The following is a 14,341-nucleotide window of genomic DNA, read 5'->3' as shown; positions in this document are numbered from 1 at the left end:
TCCCCAGTAGCTGAGAGATCTCCAAACTGTTCAGCCGTGCATTCAAAGGCAGTGTCTTCATCAACACATTTGTGCATCAGGATTACTTCAGCTATGGCCAAAGGTTTTGCTTCACCTAGAAATTTAGGATTGAGACATAATTAAAAAAAAAAAAAAAAAACTATATGAACATAATTTTGTGTAATCAAAGAAACTACAAAATGATATTGAAAAAGTATACTGGAAGCCATAATAGTAGTACAGTATTTTATGTTCGATTTCGAAATGTCAAATTGTTGTCAGTTGTTTTTTGTTCAGTATTTGGAAAAATCACAAAGCGGTATGTAATTCAATATGTTAACGTAACATTATTCAGCAGGTTTCATTTGACTTTATAAAGCAAAATTAGTTAATTCTGTAGGGTGATGCAAAACTTTTGACCATAGCTGTACAGAGTTAAAGAGCGGCGGTATTTAGATCCGCTTCTGTTTTAGATCATTTAAAATAGCTTAAGCCTGCCGTGGAGGCTCTCAACCCTCCAGCAGGTGTCACTGTTGAGCAGCAGGCTGAGCATGAAGAGGCTGCCTGGACTGAATGGTAAAGTAAAAAACAATGAGAAACATTTCAATTAGAAGTCTTTTTCATTGTTGAAATGACAAGAAAGAGAATCAACAGCCCATTCAGCAATGAATAAAATAACAGCATTATACAAGAGAATAGTACAGTATGTGACCCAAAACTCATTTCAACATTGAAGACACAGAGAAACACTTGCAATGGAAACTTTTCTCACTGGATTCATAAGCTTTCTTTTAGTATTTAGCACTACCAAGAGTGTAATAGTTATGAAAATAAATTATAAACCAGTATAAACCCAGAGAGGCTGAGGGCAGCCGTGCTGGCCCTTCCTTCTCCATGCCATCTGGAAGTGCCAGTGCCAACATGGCAGCCCTGTCACGCTGCCTCCACTGCCAGGCGCTTCTCACTGATAATTACCCCGGAGCGATGGAGCAGATGTTGGGGTGAGCTGTGTTGGCACACAAACTCTATGATCTTTAAGATGTATTTATTTCATTCTCACAGCTGTGTCAAATACACTTTTTATTAGACTTCAGTTCCTGCATATCATGAAGGAACCTTGAGCAATGACCGTGGAATGTCAAGGACTAAACTTTCCAAACGCTTCACCACAGCACTCTGTGTGTTTATTATATCAGCTGTGCCGTTTTCTTATGGAAAGATCAGTAACCAGGTAAACGGGAGTGATCCAGTGCTGCATTGTATTCATCTTAAAACACAATGAAATGAAAGACCTGCAAACTTCTGGGTGTATCGCATCATAATAGAGGGATGTATGGTTGATATTGTGATACACAAGACCGAAAGCACAGCATAGCTCATTATAGTGCACCAAGTTCTTGAATGAAGAATAAGTGTTTTGTAGTAGGTATGAACACAAACTCTCCTGCTCTTATTTCATTTTCAGCAGGACAATAACCTATTCCATGCTGAGTTTATTTGAGTTATTGATCAGTTCTAGCCAGCCAGAATTAATCAGTATTGGTACAGATCAATAGGTCAAAGTGTTGATGAAAAGGTAATGAAACCTGTCTTTAGAGAAATGTAAGGCATTTCAAATCTTGCAGATTAATACAATATTAAAATGCAGTATGTGGCGGTTAGAATTTTCATATTGAGAGGTTGGAAAAAATATTAGAAGCACCTGCCATAAGAAGCCAGGACCACACTGATCTAAGAAATGAAAAACACATTTCCAATAAAGGGTGGTCGTTTGAGACCAATATATTGAACAGCATGTCATTCATTTCCATTCTGACTAAATTAGACCTCAGTCCTTGAAGGCAATTTCTTCTTGCTAGATTACCGTTGTTAAAGAAGCTCATTTGAAGAGATTGTAAGCGCCAGTGTGCTCGAGAAGGCTGATGTGGTGTTTAGGGACCAGATCATCGCCTAGGGCTGCTTTTCCTTTCCATTGCAGAGCGCTGCTTCCAAGCAATGATTCCCTATAGGAATACTGTAAACACTCAATAAGATTGTTTTAATAATGAGGTGAACTTTTCAATTTCTAAAGCAGTTAATGTGGGTTCATACTACAGTCTTGATGAGCGAGCGTTGAGGAAAATTCATCTCTAGAGACTCCCTTGGGTTACCAGACAGTTGCACAACTACAGAGCCTGGAAATCGAAGCAGCCTTTAGGAGGCGCACAAAGACAGACGACGGCTTGGCTCCCCGGACATTCACCTCTGGAGTCCTGGGTTTGAATCCTGCTGCTCAGCTCACAGGCGACATCAGTCTGGTGGATTCAACAAGCCTTCAGTTCAAAACAGTTGTCTGTCTCTGCTGGTACTGAGAAAGACCTAGGACTGACTGGCAGGCCAGGGGTCAGAATTGAGGTTCTAATATAATTGAGGGCGAGAAAGGCGGATAATAAACTTAAGAGACTGACGGCACAGAGAGCTAAGTATAGTTCTCATCAAAACTTTATAGATAATTAAGGGCAGCTGGCTCTTTGAGCTAAATATATATATATACACTACCGGTCAAAAGTTTTAGAACACCTCCATTTTTCCAGTTTTTCTTGAAATTTACGCAGTTTAATGTCTCAATGTACTCTGAAATTAAAGCATAGAACAAATAAACAATTGGAGATAAAAAAGAAATCATGGAATCGTTTTGTTTAACAAAATTTAATATACATTTTTGACTCATCATAGTAGCCACCTTTTGCAGATATAACAGCCGAACACACTTGTGGCATTCTTTCTACAATGGAAATCAAATATTGTTCGGAAAGTTCTTCCTAACACTGTTGCAGAAGTTCCCACAAATGTGTTGCACTTGTAGGTTGCTTTGCTTTCACCCTTCTGTCCAGTTCATCCCAAACCAGCTCGATGGGGTTTAAGTCTGGAGACTGTGCTGGCCATGCCATGATTTGAAGCCTACCGTCTTGTTCTTTTCTTCTAAGGTAGTTCTGACATAGCCTGGAGGTATGTTTTGGGTCATTATCTTGCTGTAGGATGAACCCCTGACCAATTAGGCATATACCAGAGGGTATTACATGGCGCTGCAAAATGCTGTGGTAGCAGTTTTGGTTCAGGGTACCACTCACTCTGTGCAAGTCGCCGACTCTGGATCCAGCAAGAGCCCCAGAACATCATGCTTCCTCCTCCATGTTTGACAGTTGGTGTCACACACCGAGGAACCATCCTTTCGCCTACTCGACGGCGTACAAAAACCCTGCGTGATGAACCGAAGATTTCAAATTTTGATTCATCGGTCCATAAGACCTTCTTCCAGTCTTCTGTAGTCCACTGGCGGTGCTTCATAGCCCAGGCAAGCCTCTTTTTCTTATTTTGCCATCTTAGCAATGGCTTTCTTACTGCCACTCGACCTGTCAAACCTGCAACTCGAAGTCTTCTCTTCACAGTTGAAACTGAGACTTGCTTACTTCGACCAGTGTTAAGCTGTGCTTGAAGCTGTTGTCCTGTGAGCCGCCTATCACGCAAGCTGTTGACTCTCAGAAACTTGTCTTCTGATTCTGTTGTGGCTTTGGGTCTGCCAGACCTCTTCCTGTCAGAGTTTCCTCCAGTTTCCAAGTGCCTTTTGATGGTGTAGGAAACTGTACTCACTGACACCTTGGCTTTCTTTGCAATTTCTCTAAAAGAAAGACTAGCAATATACTACTTCCTGCAGTACAATACTGTCCAAATAATGCTTAAGAGGGTGTAGTAACACAGTCTGTTCCAACACTGCTTTTATACAGCCAGAGGGTTTGTAAGTAATCAACAAAAGTTGGGACACCTGTAGGAATTGTTAGCATCAACTTTCAAGGCTTAATTTACTTCCATTGCTGCAGAACAGCTGTAAGTTGTTAACCCATTACTTGTTCCCTGAAAAAGGCCTTTTTGTATAACTCTGAAATGTACATTATTTTTCAGTTTTTGGTAACCTAAACTTTTTTTTTAAACCTCTGGCAGTTTACCGCTCACCTTTGTACCATTTCAGGTTATTCACTGGATTTGAACTGCTTAAATTTCAATAAAAACTGGAAAAATGGGGGTGTTCTAAAACTTTTGACCGGTAGTGTATATATATATATATATATATATATATATATATATATATATATATATATATATATATATATATATAAAATGCTGTCACCAAACAGTGAAATTATTGATAGAATTACCTCCAATTCTTCTGGCCCATGGCATCGGGGCCATAGCACAAAAATGCAATACATGAAAAGTGGTCAAAACTAACAGCTAATAGCCGACTCGTTATATCGGGTGAGGGGGAGGCACTGCCATTGCACAGGAAAAACATTAATTTATCAAAGCGTATCGCAGCTAAACATCACACAGGACTGTCAACAGAAAAACAATATTAATAGAAGAAATACAATTACTAAACACTCATACACACTCATAAACCCTCGAGAGTTGTCGTTTCTTGTTTTTCCTGGAAGGCTCCAGAAGGGCTGGTGGTTACATAAATATGAGTGTCAGACCAACACAATTAGAAACCAGTCCCAACACGGTGCACAGGGCCGTGCAGCACTGACTAAACATGAGCGTCAACCAATTAGAAACCAGTCCCAACGCGATGCACAGGGCCATGCAGCACTGACTAAACATGAGCGTCAACCAATTAGAAACCAGTCCCAACACGATGCACAGGGCCATGCAGCACTGACTAAACATGAGCGTCAACCAATTAGAAACCAGTCCCAACATGATGCACAGGGCCATGCAGCACTGACTAAACATGAGCGTCAACCAATTAGAAACCAGTCCCAACGCGATGCACAGGGCCATGCAGCACTGACTAAACATGAGCGTCAACCAATTAGAAACCAGTCCCAACGCGATGCACAGGGCCGTGCAGCACTGACTAAACATGAGCATCAACCAATTAGAAACCAGTCCCAACGCGATGCACAGGGCCATGCAGCACTGACTAAACATGAGCGTCAACCAATTAGAAACCAGTCCCAACACGGTGCACAGGTCCGTGCAGCACTGACTAAACATGAGCATCAACCAATTAGAAACCAGTCCCAACACGGTGCACAGGGCCCTGCAGCACTGACTAAACATGAGCGTCAACCAATTAGAAACCAGTCCCAACGCGATGCACAGGGCCGTGCAGCACTGACTAAACATGAGGGTCAACCAATTAAAAACCAGTCCCAACACGGTGCACAGGACCATGCAGCACTGACTAAACATGAGCGTCAACCTATTAGAAACCAGTCCCAACACGGTGCACAGGATAATGCAGTTGGTTATTATATTAAACTACTAGCAAATTAGCAAATGCCACATGAAGGACAGGCTTTTTACAAATACATGTTAAATATTCCAGGTGTTTTTGTTTGGTTTGCAGGATTTTGTTTTCTGAGAAGTTTGTACTGCACATGAAAAATGAATACTTAAAATACTAGACAAATGCATTGCACTGATGAATGCCCTAGATGTTCGTCTACTTAGAAGTTTTTCTTTAAAATGCAAGACACCTGGAAAGTACAATTCAATTATATTCCTTTAGTCATTTTAGGACAATTTGATTAATTCAATCATTTTTTATTCTCATTTTGCCTAATGCTCCTAACTTGTTGATATCTAAATTGGTTATGAGTTCAGGGTATTTAATTGCTTAGATTACTCTTTGTTTATTTTTCTGTACAGTCCCAAAGTAACCTTGGGTTAACATCATACCTTAGACAGTCTGGGGAAGAGAGGAGACAGAGACACAACTTTCACACTGTAGGGCTCCCATCCACACAGTGCTCAGACCCTGCCTGCTTCAGAAAGCAGGCGCTGGGGGTGCTGCAGCGGCCTGTGTTCACATACTGGTGATTTGGTCTGGTTGCCATGGTGAATGTGCTATCTAGACTGAAGGGAATGCAGCTTTAGTCGGTGCATGGTGCCTGGAATCAATTAGACCAGCTCTACGCCCCTTCCTGCCAGCTCACCTTTGACCCTCAGGTTAATCTTGTGCAGGGAGGGGGGGCCAAGACAAATTACTACCTAGCAACAGTCAGTTCCATAGCAACATGGAAGTCTCAACTGAGAGTCTTCCAAGTGAGAGAGGGGGAAGCTTGAACACTCACTCACTCCTTGCATGATGGTCTGACACAGGCACCATGCAGCTTGCTCACTCCTTGCATGATGGTCTGACACAGGCACCATGCAGCTTGCTCACTCCTTGTATGATGGTCTGACACAGGCACCATGCAGCTTGCTCACTCCTTGCACGATGCTCTGACACAGGCACCATGCAGCTTGCTCACTCCTTGCATGATGGTCTGACACAGGCACCATGCAGCTTGCTCACTCCTTGCATGATGCTCTGACACAGGCACCACGCAGCTTGCTCACTCCTTGCATGATGGTCTGACACAGGCACCATGTAGCTTGCTCACTCCTTGCACGATGCTCTGACACAGGCACCACGCAGCTTGCTCACTCCTTGCATGATGCTCTGACACAGGCACCACGCAGCTTGCTCACTCCTTGCATGATGCTCTGACACAGGCACCACGCAGCTTGCTCACTCCTTGCATGATGCTCTGACACAGGCACCACGCAGCTTGCTCACTCCTTGCATGATGGTCTGACACAGGCACCACGCAGCTTGCTCACTCCTTGCATGATGCTCTGACACAGGCACCACGCAGCTTGCTCACTCCTTGCATGATGGTCTGACACAGGCACCACGCAGCTTGCTCACTCCTTGCATGATGCTCTGACACAGGCACCACGCAGCTTGCTCACTCCTTGCATGATGCTCTGACACAGGCACCACGCAGCTTGCTCACTCCTTGCATGATGCTCTGACACAGGCACCACGCAGCTTGCTCACTCCTTGCATGATGCTCTGACACAGGCACCATGCAGCTTGCTCACTCCTTGCATGATGCTCTGACACAGGCACCACGCAGCTTGCTCACTCCTTGCATGATGGTCTGACACAGGCACCATGCAGCTTGCTCACTCCTTGCATGATGCTCTGACACAGGCACCACGCAGCTTGCTCACTCCTTGCATGATGGTCTGACACAGGCACCACGCAGCTTGCTCACTCCTTGCATGATGCTCTGACACAGGCACCACGCAGCTTGCTCACTCCTTGCATGATGCTCTGACACAGGCACCACGCAACTTGCTCACTCCTTGCATGATGCTCTGACACAGGCACCATGCAGCTTGCTCACTCCTTGCATGATGCTCTGACACAGGCACCATGCAGCTTGCTCACTCCTTGCATGATGCTCTGACACAGGCACCACGCAGCTTGCTCACTCCTTGCATGATGGTCTGACACAGGCACCATGCAGCTTGCTCACTCCTTGCATGATGGTCTGACACAGGCACCACGCAGCTTGCTCACTCCTTGCATGATGGTCTGACACAGGCACCATGCAGCTTGCTCACTCCTTGCATGATGGTCTGACACAGGCACCATGCAGCTTGCTCACTCCTTGCATGTTGTGCGAACAGATCCTTCCAGATATCCCAATTCTCTGCCGTATCGCCCGGACGATCAGTGGTAGTTGTCTTATTGAGCATTTGCTATTCCTTAAAGGAAACAGTCTTCAGACATTCACTGGTGTCCCTTTAGATCCCCATTAGTAATTGAGTCCTGGGTCAGTGTTGATGTCAGTCTTAACAGGCGTAATGCATTTCCGTTAAGGATTCGTTATCCCGTCGGTGAGATAAGGTTAAAAGCTTTATACCCACACCTACAGATGAGCCTGGTTCTTTTGCATAGCGGTTAAGATGCTTGCTCTCATGTGCGTGTCGCCGGTTCTTTTGCATAGCGGTTAAGATGCTTGCTCACGTGTGCGTGTCGCCGGTTCTTTTGCATAGCGGTTAAGATGCTTGCTCGCGTGTGCGTGTCGCCGGTTCTTTTGCATAGCAGTTAAGATGCTTGCTCGCGTGTGCGTGTCGCCGGTTCTTTTGCACAACGGTTAAGATGCTTGCTCGCGTGTGCGTGTCGCCGGTTCTTTTGCACAGCGGTTAAGATGCTTGCTCGCGTGTGCGTGTCGCCGGTTCTTTTGCACAGCGGTTAAGATGCTTGCTCGCGTGTGCGTGTCGCCGGTTCTTTTGCACAGCGGTTAAGATGCTTGCTCGAGTGTGTGTGTCACCAGTTTGTTTGCATAGTAGTTAAGATTAATGCTTGCGGTGTGCGTGTCGCTGGTTCGTGCCCAACCCAGCAGGTTATAAACTTTGTAGTAAAAAAATAAAAATAAAATTGCATTTCAGGGGGGCCGACATTTTTAGAATTCAAGACACACTACAGCTGCAAATGTCTCAATCCTCTCCTTTCATCTCTCTGTCTTTGTAAATTGGAATCGAACATTCAGGATCACAATATTCTCAAAGGGTTACATTGACATACATGGTAGGGTACTTCTGGTGGACAAATAGAACTTCTGAATGCTAATTAACAGTGGGCTTGCTAGCAGTATATTTCTGTTTGTCCTTCCAAAAATGAAGCTGTGAAATGAAGAATAAATCATTTAAATGACTTTTTGAATGAATTTGTTTTTTCTATGAGTGCGGACCTTTGTTACATTGTTCTGATTTGATTCATTTTTGGGTCTCCGCGCTGATGAGTTAAAAGAGAAATTTGGAAATTGAGCACGGTGGTATCTGTTGTATAAATTGTAATTTTTAAAACCATCTGCTGCCACTATCAAGAAATGTCTTCCTTTGAGGAGATAAATAAATTGACGAAGGCTAAGGCCATCACTTTTTCCTATAGCAACACGGATGCAGAGAAGATTCTAGTTCCAGGAGATATTTCTTCATTTCCCTCCTTTTCCTCAGAGACATTGGATGCATTTACAGAAACATTGTTACATTTACAGAAGAAGGAAATTTGTTTGGACTCACATGCAATAACACTGAGTGAGTATTACAGGAGCAATAAAATACCAAGGGGCTTACACCTCCAAAAGGAGCCTACCATCGGCAGAAAAAATGCTGGGTTTTGCCAGACATGGTGTCAAATTTTAAACCAGTGTTCTATGGATTTAATGTTATTAATTGTGGACTTTACAACAAAAGAAATGGTTGTAACAAAAGAATCCATCGCCACCTGCCAAATGGAGGTGGAACAGAAATTCAACCATATTGCAATGATTTCTGTACATGAAAAAATTAAAAAACAGTTGGAAAACTTCAAGTCTGAGTTGCAAAAGTTCAAGATTAAGAAATTTCAACGTGATACACTGGATTATAAAGACAATAAAATCTATGTCTGGCTGTCAAGTGGATTATGGAGACAGAACGATGGAGGTGGACGGTCCAGGGTTAATGCATCCGGAGTCTTCCACTTCACTGAAGTTCTCTGGATCAATGGCCTCCTCAACCGCGTCATCTCTTTTAGCTCCAGTACGAAGTTCACATCGGATTTCTCAATGAAAAAAATTCAGCACCAAGAGAAGGGGGAAGAAGAATACAAAGGTAAAAAGAAACTTCCTCAATGAAGATGCAGTTTTTAATTTGTCCAGCAAAGAACTTTCTACTGATCAAGTAACAGTACTAACTAAATGTCATTCTTTTGTACCAGCTACTGTTCCAGATCCTTTCCTAGTTAAGATAGAGCTATTTAAGTTCTTCAGGAATAATAAGTTGAAAAGTTTTTTTTGGATCTAAGACCATGCCTACAAAACCAACAAACTATACCCATTTTAAACCTAAGAGTAAATTTATGCCATTTGTGACGAATGCGTCTGTTAATACTTTCTGTAGATCGGTGGAGGGTGATATTGATAAGGAATTGACAACTCAAATAATGATGATCCTCATACCTATAGCATGAACAATCTGAATAAGATCAAAAGAATGGCACTTCTTCAGTTAATGACTGATAAAGAAATTATTATAAAACCAGCTGATAAAGGTGGGTCTGTAGTTATTCCGGATGCAATGACTCATGTTAACGAAATAAAGGAGATGTTATTGGATGATACATTTTATAAACATTAAACACATGATCCAACACTGGTAGCGTCGGGTCTCGCAATACACCGAATGGGACTTTTGGTGTGCTGAACTTGCGGGAGGGACCGGGACTGTTTCTTCCTCTGTAAATAAGTGTATTTCTGTGTGTGTGCTGTCCTGTCTTACCCGTCGTTTGTGTGTGTCACCCTGCGCGAGTCTGTGAGTGGCAGCGTGTTTCGTGTCTGCTGCCTAGGGTGTCACGTGCACAGTGCAGCTGAATGAGAGAGGGGTCTGTGTTGGCTGTACTGTGATTTGTGTTCGGTTCTGCCAGTCAGCTGTTTGCGCGGGACCGAGGGTAGGGCGATTGGTCAGTATGTATGTAAATGTACCCTTGTGTGTGTGAGCCAATAGGGCTCAGGGGTGGTCTATTTAGGAGCTGCCTGCGAGCAGCTCGGGGATGTGTGGTGTGGTGTGTGGTGTGTGGTTGGCACTGCCTAGCTGAGTTACTTATCCTGTTGCTAAAAAGAGCATCCTTTTGCCTGCTATTCCTGCTTAAATAAAAATAGCAGTTTTAACTGCTTTGATCTGGATCCTGTGTTGCCTTCTCTTATTCCGCAGCGGAGCAGATACATCTCCGCTACACTATGATGGTGAAAGCAGATGTACATAAATCAGAGTGAAAGAGCGTTTATAATGGGATGCATTCCGTGTTGCAACTGTGTCTCTTGTAAGAATCTTATAAAGTCTAGTTTTTTTTAATTGTCCTACAACTGGTAAAAATGAAAGATCAAATCTTGTATAACATGTAACACCACACATGTAGTTTATCTACTGTCTTGTCCATGTGGAAAGAGGTATGTGGGTAAAACCGCTCGTCAATTAAAAACTAGACTTAGTGAATAAAGAAGCTCCATTCAGAGACAACATATAACTACACCAGTTCCGAAGCATTTTTGGAAGAAAACAGTGACATTGATACTTTAAGGTGTATTGGAATAGAAAAATAGGAGGGGTGGCTTAATAATAAATTACTACAGAGAGAATCGTTTTGGATTTTTAATCTAAATACTGTGGTACCCAGTGGATTAAATGAAGGATTAAATTGGGTACCTTTTTTTATGAACTATACCTAATTTTTGTTTTAAGAATGACTGCTTTTATTTAAGCTTGATTAATATTAATAATAATTATTATTATTTATTTCTTAGCAGACGCCCTTATCCAGGGCGACTTGCAATTGTTACAAGATATCACATTATTTATACATACAATTACCCATTTATACAGTTGGGTTTTTACTGGAGCAATCTAGGTAAAGTACCTTGCTCAAGGATACAGCAGCAGTGTCCCCCACCTGGGATTGAACCCACGACCCTCCGGTCAAGAGTCCAGAGCCCTAACCACTACTCCACTCAAAATAATAGGGTAGGAAATTGGTTTATTAGTGTATCTATATAACTTTGGTTTACGGGGTATTTGAAGGATCAGTGATGGATAATTGATTGATGTCTGTAACTCAATTGAGGAATGTTTCATTTTGCATGTAAATTACACTGAGATAACAGTTTTAGAATTTAAGCGAAAATGGATACACCAGGTGTGGCAAATCAATTGGTAATTTGTGTTGTGTGCCCATGAACTAATACTTCACTTAATTGTAATTACCTGTTAAACTGAGGTATTGAGCTGTGTACACACTGATGAAGGCTTTTTGGCTGAAACATGTTTGTGATTTTTCTTTGTGGATTACAACTTTAATCTGTTTGTCCTTCAAAAAATGAAGCTGTGAAATGAAGAATAACTAATGAGAATGACTTTTTGGAATGAATTTGTTTTTCCTGTGAATGTGGACCTTTGTTACATTGTTCTGATTTGATCTGATGAGTTAAAAGAGAAATGTAGAAATTGAGCGCGGGGGTATCTGTTGTATAAAGCTGTAGAATACACAAATAGAAGTTCTGAATGCTAATTAACAGCGGGCTTGCAGTATATTTCCTGGCATATAGATATGCAGGGGTTCATTTATAAATACAAAGGTACTGGATCTTATTAAGGAAGAGGGAGAGCATGTTTGTTTCTTATGTGCTGACCTTCATTTACAGCAGCTCCCGTATATGCTTCAAGTTCTCATCGTTTTTTTTTTTTTTTCATAGGGCTCATCATTGGTATTATTCTCGCCTGACAGGCAGAACGGTACCAGATCTGGGATTAGCACCTGCATATAATATATATCATGATATAGATACTGTATTAATCATAGGATTCAGACCCAAATTTATTTATTGCAAATTTATAGAATTAATTGCGTGTTTATGCCATTGTGTGTGTTTTATAAATCCCATCCAAGAATTCAGAACCCTCAGCGCCTGTTTTACGGTGGTAGAACATGCGCAATCCTTTTATAAGTCTGGGCCTCAGTGCTCCCTGATCTCCCTGTTGCAGTGGCAGTCTGTTATAAAATGAACACACAGGACTCTTAGATTGGTATAAAAATCCAAACCCTAGCCTTAACCCAAGCCATGCAACTCATACACTTATTCATTTTATTACAAATGATTTCATCTTTCAAAGGCCATTTATAATCACAGCAACACACTTCAAGCTGTGCCCTTCTACCCAAGGATAGACCTGAGCGCAGTTTGTGGGAACCCAGGGGACCTGTTTGTATTTTGTGTGTAAATTAGGGAGCAGCAAGGAGTGAGCGGTGAATGACAGGCGAGTCTCTGCAGGGTGGCAGGGGCTAATCCTCTCCTGTGCACCCTGCCCCTTCACAGACCCCGGGGGAGGAAGAGTGATTAGCCCCCTCACAGACCCTGGGGACACTTACAGACACTTACAGACGTGTGCAAGCTGGTGTTCCTGTGAACGTGGTCTTCCTGTTAGCACCAGCGTTTCCTTTTCAAGTCCGCAGGATTGAGCGGCTGATCTTACACACCTTGACCCTGTCCTCCTTAGATCAGGAGCCCCCTGGTGTCCACAGAGGTGAGGTGCAGCTCAGCAGCCTGCCTCTCTAGATACACCAGGACTGCAGTCTAACTGTACACTTCACCTTGCATATTTATATTACAGACATTATCTCACTTTTTACATTCAAATGGTCATTTTCAAAGAGCAGTTTAAAAAGCTGTATTCATCCAAGAAGTTATTGTGTCCGGTGTCTGTCTGTCTCTTCTAGAAGAAACTAATACATACATAAATGAAATCAAATACATGCATGAATCCAATACACTTCAAATCACAAGTAAGTTAACTGCAGGTACTGTGCATAGAAATACTAAAAGAAACTTAAGGGATTCAATGACAAGTCTTTTCCAACTTGGTCATTGAATGAATCCAGTTTCTTTTAGTGTTTCGAATTCAGCATTATTGAGGGTTTCATATTTATGGAATGTGCTGTACTTACCATGATCTGATATTTACTGCATGCCCTCCGCACACAATTCCGTGATTGTGAAGATGGAAGTGCTGATATTAACACAGTTATTTTCCTGATCATTGCATTTGCTGTACACATATCACACAGTGCAGCACAAGTGTCAGTACAGTGGAGCTGCAGTGCAGTTAATGTTGCGTATTCTGATGTGCATCCAGACCTTTCAAATGCTCCCTCTTTCTATTTTGCTACCCTACTTATGCATCAAAAACAGTGAACTAGTGAAAGGCCGTTAAACAGTAAGAAATAAATACTTGTACAATTTACTGTCAACATGGCCTAACCATGAATTCCATGAATTAACTACATTAGTGAATTATAGAAAATATTCCGGGAGTCCAATACATAGCAGTGTTTCTGATACTGTAGGGGAGGGCTACACAGGGGGAGGGGGAGGGGGGGCTCACTGACACACCTACACAGGGGGAGGGTGGGTCACTGACACACCTACACAGGGGGAGGGGGGGGTCACTGACACACCTACACAGGGGGAGGGGGAGGGGTCACTGACACACCTACACAGGGGGAGGGGGAGGGGGGGTCACTGACACACCTACACAGGGGGAGGGGGGGGGTCACTGACACACCTACACAGGGGGAGGGGGAGGGGGGGTCACTGACACACCTACACAGGGGGAGGGGGGGGTCACTGACACACCTACACAGGGGGAGGGGGGGGGGGTCACTGACACACCTACACAGGGGGAGGGGGAGGGGTCACTGACACACCTACACAGGGGGAGGGGGAGGGGGGGGTCACTGACACACCTACACAGGGGGAGGGGGGGTTACTGACACACCTACACAGGGGGAGGGGGGGGGGTCACTGACACACCTACACAGGGGGAGGGGGGGGGTCACTGACACACCTACACAGGGGGAGGGGGGGGGGGTCACTGACACACCTACACAGGGGGAGGGGGAGGGGGGGGTCACTGACACACCTAC

Source organism: Acipenser ruthenus, chromosome 25 (genome assembly GCF_902713425.1).
Source record: "Acipenser ruthenus chromosome 25, fAciRut3.2 maternal haplotype, whole genome shotgun sequence".
In the NCBI taxonomy this organism is placed as follows: Eukaryota; Metazoa; Chordata; class Actinopteri; order Acipenseriformes; family Acipenseridae; genus Acipenser; species Acipenser ruthenus.
Note: the sequence above shows the minus strand (reverse complement) of the source record.